The sequence below is a fragment of the Physeter macrocephalus genome, chromosome 18 (genome assembly GCF_002837175.3).
Source record: "Physeter macrocephalus isolate SW-GA chromosome 18, ASM283717v5, whole genome shotgun sequence".
NCBI lineage: Eukaryota > Metazoa > Chordata > Mammalia > Artiodactyla > Physeteridae > Physeter > Physeter macrocephalus.
In genome coordinates, this window is record NC_041231.1 from 99,959,119 (window position 1) to 99,968,387 (window position 9,269).

Below are 9,269 nucleotides of genomic sequence, written 5' to 3' on the forward strand. Positions count from 1 at the left end.
ATTAACAAATTGAAGAATAAAAACCATATGATCATCTCAATAGATGCAGAAAAAGCTTTTTACAAAATTCAACACTCATTTATGATCAAAACTCTCCAGAAAGTGAGCATAGAGGGAACCTACCTCAACATAATAAAGGCCATATCTGACAAACCCACAGCAAACATCATTCTTAATGGTGAAAAACTGAAAGCATTTCCACTAAGATCAGGAACAAGACAAGGATGTCCACTCTCGCCACTCTTATTCGACACAGTTTTGGAAGTCCTAGCCATGGCAATCAGAGCAGAAAAAGGAATACAAAAGAAAAAGGAATACAAATTGGAGAAGAAGTAAAACTGTCACTGTTTGCAGATGACACGATACTATACATAGAAAATCCTAAAGATGCCACCAGAAAACTACTAGAGCTAATCAACGAATTTGTTAAAGTTACAGGATACAAAATTAATGCACAGAAATCTCTTGCATTTCTATACACTAACAAGGCAAGATCAGAAAGAGAAATTAAGGAAACAATCCCAGCTACCATCGCAACAAAAAGAACAAAATACCTAGGAATAAACCTACCTAAGGAGGCAAAAGACCTGTACTCAGAAAACTGAGTACAGCTTCTAAAACACTGATGAAAGAAATCAAAGATGACACCCTGATACCAAAACCAGACAAAGATATCATTACAAAAATAAAATTACAGACCACTATCACTGATGAACATAATCTGAAAAGCCTCAACAAAATACTAGCAAACAGAATCCAACAACACCTTAAAAGGATCATACACCATGATCAAGTGGGATTTATCCCAGGGATGCAAGGATTCTTCAATATATGCAAATCAATCAATGTGCTACACCATATTAACAAAGTGAAGAATAAAAACCATATGATCATCTCAATAGATGCAGAAAAAGCTTTTTACAAAATTCAACACTCATTTATGATCAAAACTCTCCAGAAAGTGAGCATAGAGGGAACCTACCTCAACATAATAAAGGCCATATCTGACAAACCCACAGCAAACATCATTCTTAATGGTGAAAAACTGAAAGCATTTCCACTAAGATCAGGAACAAGACAAGGATGTCCACTCTCGCCACTCTTATTCGACACAGTTTTGGAAGTCCTAGCCATGGCAATCAGAGCAGAAAAAGGAATACAAAAGAAAAAGGAATACAAATTGGAGAAGAAGTAAAACTGTCACTGTTTGCAGATGACACGATACTATACATAGAAAATCCTAAAGATGCCACCAGAAAACTACTAGAGCTAATCAACGAATTTGTTAAAGTTACAGGATACAAAATTAATGCACAGAAATCTCTTGCATTTCTATACACTAACAAGGCAAGATCAGAAAGAGAAATTAAGGAAACAATCCCAGCTACCATCGCAACAAAAAGAACAAAATACCTAGGAATAAACCTACCTAAGGAGGCAAGAGAACTGGAAAAAAAAATTGTACAATTTGTATGGAAACACAAAAGACCCTGAATAGCCAAAGCAATCTTGAGAAAGAAAAACGGAGGTGAAGGAATCAGGCTCCCCAACTTCAAACTACACTTCAAAGCTACAGTAATCAAGACAATATGGTACTGGCACAAAAAGAGAAATATAAATCAATGGTACAGGATAGAAAGCCCAGAGACTACACACACATATATGGCCACCTAATTAATCAAAAAGGAGGCAAGAACATACAATAGAGAAAAGACAGCCTCTTTAATAAGTGGTGCTGGGAAAACTGGACAGCTACATGTAAAAGAATGAAATTAGAACACTCCATAACACCATACACAAAAATAAACTCAAAATGGATTAAAGACCTAAATGTAAGACTGGACAATATAAAACTCTTAGAGGAAAACATAGGAAAAACACTTGTTGGCATAAACCACAGCAAGATCTTTTTCAACCCACCTCCTAGAGTAATGAAAATAAAAACAAAAATAAACAAATGGGACCTAATGAAACTTCAAAGCTTTTGCACAGCAAAGGAAACCATACACAAGATGAAAAGACAACCCACAGGATGGGAGACAATATTTGCAATCAAAGCAACAGACAAAGGATTAATTTCCAAAATATACAAACAGCTCATGGAGCTCAATATCAAAAAAACAAACAACCCAACCAAAAAATGGGCAGAAGACCTAAATAGACATCTCTCCAAGGAGGACATACAGATGGCCAAGGGGCACATGAAAGGAGGCTCAACATCACTAATTATTAGAGAAATGCAAATCAAAACTACAGTGAGGTATCACCTCACCCTGGTCAGAACGGCCATCATCAAAAAATCTACAAACAATAAATATGTAAGACTGGACAATATAAAACTCTTAGAGGAAAACATAGGAAAAACACTTGTTGGCATAAACCACAGCAAGATCTTTTTCAACCCACCTCCTAGAGTAATGAAAATAAAAACAAAAATAAACAAATGGGATTAGAGAAATGCAAATCAAAACTACAGTGAGGTATCACCTCACCCTGGTCAGAACGGCCATCATCAAAAAATCTACAAACAATAAATGCTAGTGAGAGTGTGGAGAAAATGGAACCCTCTTGCACTGTTGGTGGGAATGTAAATTGATACAGCCTCTGTGGAGAACAGTATGGAGGTTCCTTAGAAACTAAAAACGGAACTATCATATGACCCAGCAATCCCACTACTGGGCATATACCCTGAGAAAACCATAATTCAAAAGGACACATGTACCCCAATGTTCATTGCAGCACTATTTACAATAGCCAGGACAATGGAAACAACCTAAATGTCCATGACAGATGAATGGATAAAGAAGGTGTGGTACATATATACAATGGAATATCACTCAGCCATAAAAAGGAATGAAATTGGGTCATCTGTAGACATGCGGATGTACCTAGAGTCTGTCATACAGAGCAAAGTAAGCCAGAAAGAGAAAAAAAGATCGTATATTAACGCATATATGTGGAATATAGAAAAATGGTACAGATGAATCTATTTGCAGGGCAGCAATAAAGATGCAGACGTAGAGAACGGACATGTGGACACGGGGGAAGGAGAGGGGGGACGGATTGAGAGATTAGGATTGACATATATACACTGCCATGTATAAAATAGACAGCTAGTGGGAACATGCTATAAAGAACAGGAAGCTCAGCTCAGTGCTCTGTGATGACCTGGGTGGGATGGGGGGGTGGGGTGGGAGGAGGTCCAAGAGGGAGGGGATATAGGTATACATACAGCTGATTTGCTTCATTGTACAGCAGAAACTAACACAACATTGTAAATCAATTATACTCCAAAAAAAAAAAGATAAAAGAACAAAATCAAAACCAACTGTCTCTTAAAGAGCAGAGCTTGGGACCCAAGAGATTGGCTCAGAACAGGACCAGCATTTGTGTGTCATGGGCAGATGTGAGTTAAGGTCATCCCAGGTGAGTGGGCAGGAGCTTCCCTCCCCAAAGAGTGTCCTTTACTTGGCTGAAGGGAGTTTGTTTGCCTCACCAAGAATTTTGTTTTTATAGTTTGGAATGCAAAAGAATGATCATTGCTAAAAGGGCTGTGACAGAATGGAGTGGAGGTAAAGAGCTTTAATATTCTCCAGATGAAAGCCATGCAAAGGGGTACAATGATTGCCCCACCAATTAAAAATAATAGCAACAGCAAAAGTGGCCAAAGGGGAGGTATCTGGGCCAAACACAGCCCACAGGATTCCAAACCCTGCCCTAGGGCTGGATCTCATTTGAAATCCCAAAGAATGTCCCTGAGACTACAGTTCCTGATATGTCCCCTTCCTAGGGAAGGAGCCCGGGGAAAGGATTCTGAGCTTAATAGGGCAACGTGACAAGGCAAGACCTGAACTGTGGCAGCTCCCACTAAGCCGAGAGTAGCTATGTCCAAGCAAACAAGCTGGGGTGCTTGGTCACGCCCCAATCAGGCTCTTGGCTGAGATCCTGGAAAGCTTCCCTTTCAAGTTGTCTTTTGAGGGAGGAATGGACACTCATATTCTCCAGTACAGGTCTCCTTGGCCCTCTGGAGGGAGATGAGCCCCTGAAAAGGATGAACCTTCTTCAGCACAAATGTCCTGGCATTTTAGGGCTGTGTTTTGCTATGTCTATGTAGAAGGTCAAAGAAAGAAGGAAAACCAAACCTTTAAAATCACTTGAAAAATGCACAGGCTGTATTTTGGCTGGATGAACACTTGTCCTATTTTTTTTTATAGTGGTAAAATACACATAACAGAAAACTTATATTTTAATCATTTTGAAGTGTACAATTCAGTGGCATCAAGTACATTCATAATGCTGCTCAACCATCACCACCATCTGGTTTCAGAACTTCTTCATCACCACGAAAGGAAACTTGTACCCACTGGCAATAACTCCCTCATTCCTACCTCCCCCACCCCTGGCATTCACTAATCTGAATTCTATTTCTATAGATTTGCCTCTTCCTATGTTTCATATAAATAGAATTACACATATCTGGCCTTTTGTGTCTGGCTTCTTTCACTTTGCATAATGTTTTCAAGGTTCATCCATGTTTTGGCATGTACTTTATTCCTTTTATGGATCACTAATATTCCGTTGTATGGATAAAGCCCATTTGGTTTATCCACCCATCAGTTGATGGACATTTGGGTTGCTTCCACCTTTTGCATACTGTGAATAATGCTGCTATGAACATTTGTGTACAAGTTTTTGTTTGAACATTTGTTTTCAATTCCTTTGAGTATATGCCTACAAGTGGAATTGCTAGGTCCATATGACAATTCTATATTTAATTTTTTAAGGGACTACTAAACTATTTTCTATAGATACTGTACCATTTTACATTCCCACCAGCAATATAGGAAGTTTCCAATTTCTCCACATTCTCACAACACTTGTTATTTTCTGTTTTATTATTGCCATCCTTGTGAATTTGAAATGGTATCTCATTATGGTTTTGATTTGCATTTCCCTAATGACTAAGGATGATGAGCATGTTTTCAAGCTCTTGATGGCCATTTGTATATCTTCTTTGGAGATATACAAATAACTATTCAAGTCCTTTGCTTATTTAAAAAAATTTTTGTTGTTGTTGAGTTGTAGGAGGTTTTAAAAAATATATTCTAAATATTAGACTCATCAGATATGTGATTTACAAGTAATTTTCTCCCATTTAATGGGTTCCTTATGTACCCTCTTCATTGTCCTGTTTTTAAAGAGAAGATACCAAACAAAGCACTCAGATGCTTTTAAGAAAGGAGAACCAAACAAGACAGTAACGGTCACAACAGTTCTGAGCTAAGGAAAGTCTCCATGCTGTCACTTTTTTACTCTCCTGGCCTCCAGCAGGAGGCCTCCGACGTCTCCCTGAAATAACTAGAGCAACAGTAAGTTGTGTAAAGACTCCGTGTGCCAGACAGGGTGCTGAGTGCCTTAACTGCACTTCCTCCCATCCTTGTAGCGACCCTGCAACGTAAGTGTCATTACTCCCATTTTACAGATGAGGAAACTGAGGTGCAGAGGTATTAATGAATGACCAAAGGTCTCACTGTTCACAAACAGAGTCAGACTCCAAAGCCAGGTCTGCCAGACCGCTTCCTACTCACCCACAGGTTTGTTCTGGGGAGCTTTAGGGCCTCCAGGTGGGTGCCTCTGCGGCCTTCCTGGACATAGAGAGGAGGATCAGTGGAGGGTTTGGGTCTCTGGGGCCAGCACCCACTCCAACCAGAGGAGCTCTGCTTTGATCTCTTTTATAATTTGGGGCTCAGGGGTAGAACTTTGAAAAACAAGAGGCTTCCGGTGCTTTAAAAAAAATGTTTGAAAACCACTGCTAAATCATGCTGCTTCACGGGAGGAAAACCCAAAACTCTTGCAGCTTCTTGTAAAACAGAGGTTTAGTTAAAGGAACATCAGTTCTAAATGGGGAGTTGTTGTTCAACAGGTATAAAGTTTCAGTTATGTTAAATTAATAAGCTCTAGAGCCTATGGTTAACAATACAGTGTTGTGTGCTTAACATTTTGTTAAGAGTACAGATCTCATGTTAAATGTTCTTGCCACAAAAAAACCCAAATACAATTAAAAAAAAAAAAAGCCTAAGGGATACAAGGAAAAGTTGGGAGGTGTTGGAAATGTCTATTACCTTGATTACAGTGATGGTATCGTAAGACTTTGCATATGTCTGAACTCATCAATTTGTACACATTAGATATGTGCAGTTCTCTGTATATCGCTTATACCTCAATGAAGCAATTTCAAAAAAAAGGAAAACCACTCCTTGGCTTCATTGATAGAAACCTTTCGTGTTGCACTCGCACACGCCCACCCCCAAAGATGCACACACTCTCCCTCATCGCCCCATTCCTGTACTTTCTTACTTCAGGCGGGTGATGCCAGCTCCGGAGGGAGTTGCCTCTGAATTCCCACTCACCAAAAAAAAAAAAAAAAAAAAGGTGGCTCTTGCTGGCGAGTGCGCCCACACGGCCTGCCTGGCGGCCACAGCTGTCACCACTCATCAGTCAGGTATGCTGCCTGCTTACCTTTGAGGGCATTCTCACAGCCAAGCAGCCAAACCAGAGCCACCTTTCTTGTTTTTTATTTTGCAACTTAGCATGAGGACCGTGTTTAGGAACAGAGCCATCCTGTGGAAACCACGCAAGGTGAGGCCAAATCTTAAGAAAAACAGCTTTGCAGGTGCCTATCTTCCCAGACTGACAGCTGGCTTGGATGGACAGGTGGCTGTGTGGCCAGGTAAGGAGGCGAGGGGACTGCCTTTCCCACACAGCATTTCTGATCTTAGGGGAAGAGGCGGCCAGCAGCAGGCAGAGCTCTGGGCCGGAAATCCCGTGTGCAGGAAGCTGGGCTTGGTCTTGAGCTCCCTGCCTTTCGTTCTTAGGAAACTCGGGCAGCCTGAGGTGAGCTACATGCACACTAGAGCTGGCATTTGAGCTTCGCCCCTGCGGGAGGATGAAGAGTTGCGGAGGGGGTTAGGGGCCTTGTGGTGGGTGGACAGGGACGTGGATTGGGGCAGCTTCTCAGAACTGCACCTTGGGTTTCTGACCATTTATTCTCCGTGCCAGTGAAGTGTTGCCAGATGCCTGCTCAATTACAGTTCTAGTGTGAAATCACATGGAGAGGTTTAATGCCATTTACTGCTTTGGTCAAAGATAATGGAGGGGTGAGGAGGAACTTTCCTGCCCACGAGTTAAACTGAGATCTAAGAGCAGAATGCCCTTTCATCCCCCACTTTTAGTTTTCTCCACTTAAACGCTACGCAGGGCATCTTGTTTCCTTCTGTTCTTGAAAGTTATCCAACTGATAGTGGGTATTAATTATCATACGCCTATAGGGTAAATGGTGTCAGCAGGATGTCAGCAAGATGTGCTTTCCAAGACACTGAAAGGCCTTCCTCACCTCCACATCCTCCCCAATGCTTTCCTCAAGTACCACCCCCTCTCCTCTAATCTAGCCAAAACTTTCCTAAACTATAAACCACTAAAGTCACTAGTAGGTTAGCCTACCAATATGGCACTTTTGCTGCTGGAAGGCCCCTGGCAAAGTACACCTGGCACTGCAGACTCAGCTGCTCAGCGGCCCGTCTCTGGAAGATCTAGACCACACGAATCCAATGAGACACAGATAAGAGCAAGCCCAGGTTTGTCCTGCCACTTGCTGTTTCGGTGTGCACACCCTTGCTGGGCTACACCCAACGCACCTACCCAGATAAGCAGCAGCTCGGGGGGTGGGCAGGCACCAGCCATTTGAGTACTCAGTGAATCATCTCTGGAACACTGGAGGCCTGGAAGTTGAGAAAATGCCCCTTTCCTTCATCCTTCTTTCTTTCAGAGCCTAGGGGTCCAGCTGTAATTTATTCTCTTCTTTACAATCAGATAAAGTTTTCCCCATGCCTTGAGAAAGAATAAAACTAAGAGGAGTTTAGTACTGTCTAGCCGGTGTTATTTCCCAATGCCTCAGATATTTATATGCGCTGTGGTGCGGTTCTTTTATTTTTCAATCAGCAAAATAAATTACCACCTACCAGCGAGGGAGACCTCTTGGTGGCAAAGTCTCCAGATGGGAGTGGCAAAGGGGAAGAAAAGGGCATCCCCCACACACACTACCGGCCACTGAGTTGTGCCATTTAGTCAAGCCTAATGAGATCTTCTCCACCCCATCACAGTTCTTTAGCCTCTCCTTTTACAAGGGATGAAACTGGTAAGTGCTTGGTTCTGAAGGTATACAAGAGGGCGGGGATGGGATCTCATCGGGGAGCAAGGTAGCTCTGGAGGGAAGGCAGTAAGATGAGGTGCTAAATTCATGTGAACCCTCTATATCCCAGTGTACCCTTGATGGCTAGGGGTGCCTTTGCTGTTAGATCTTCCTTTTGAGTGAAACTAGCAAATCTCAGGGATCCTGGATCAGAAATCCCATGAATTTGATTTAGAATGATTTCCAGAATACTTTTCTCTCAGGACTGACATGATTTCAGTGAGCGGCAAATAACAGAATTATGCTTGAGGATATGCCTTATGTGAAATAAGAAACAAGAAACCCTCCTTTCTCACACCAGAAGGGTCTCCCTAAAGCCCTCCTGCAACTCTGAACCTTCAAAACATAAACTGTAGGCAGCATTTCAAAGTGATCACAGGGCAGAATCGTATACAGAGGGTTAGATACGCAGAATATAGTTAGTGCGAACATTCTTGCTAAATTAACCACGGCTCTTTGCCAAATTAATTCCTCTAAGAAAAGAAAAAGTTCAATTTTCTGACTAATTACGCTCAACGATTTTTCAAGGTCATGCATGCCTCAAAACAAAGAAAATGGTGAAGGTGAAGGTGAATACTGAACATTTTGCAATAAGACTTTATGAAGAGCCTGAATCTGAAATGATGTTTTATTTCTATTTCAATAATAACTACCATTCTCTTAATCAGTGAGCATATCTAGAATCTTACCTTCAGAACCACACCCTGTGTTCATGCTGGCTACAGACAGGTCTGTTTACGCTTAGGACCCCGGGAGCAGGCTCACCTATTTAGGGTCTATTTCTTGGGGCTTAAGAGGTTTCTAAGAAGTAAATTATTCAACTGCCTCTGCCCTCCTGATTACATAGCTTATCTGTGGCAATCAAGAAAGTGTAAGGTTGGATGTCATATGATGCTTGTGTTCTTTTGGTGCCCCAGTAATAAGTTTACTTTGGGACCAAGATCCACACCTGACCTAAGTCTCATTGTGAACCATGAATCAAGATGACCAATATTTACTATTTTTATTTATTTATTTATTT

General features: G+C 41.4%; 1 protein-coding gene across 1 annotated transcript in view; it reads left to right on the forward strand.

Annotated features, from left to right (window-relative positions):
- The first annotated feature begins 6,591 nt into the window (after window positions 1–6,591).
- ADTRP (androgen dependent TFPI regulating protein) overlaps window positions 6,592–9,269 on the forward strand; it is an 89,646-nt gene continuing 86,968 nt past the window's right edge. Inside the window, exon 1 of the mRNA XM_055079945.1 lies at window positions 6,592–6,730. The gene's annotated coding sequence lies outside the window, so the exon portion shown is untranslated. The remainder of the gene's footprint in view (window positions 6,731–9,269) is intronic.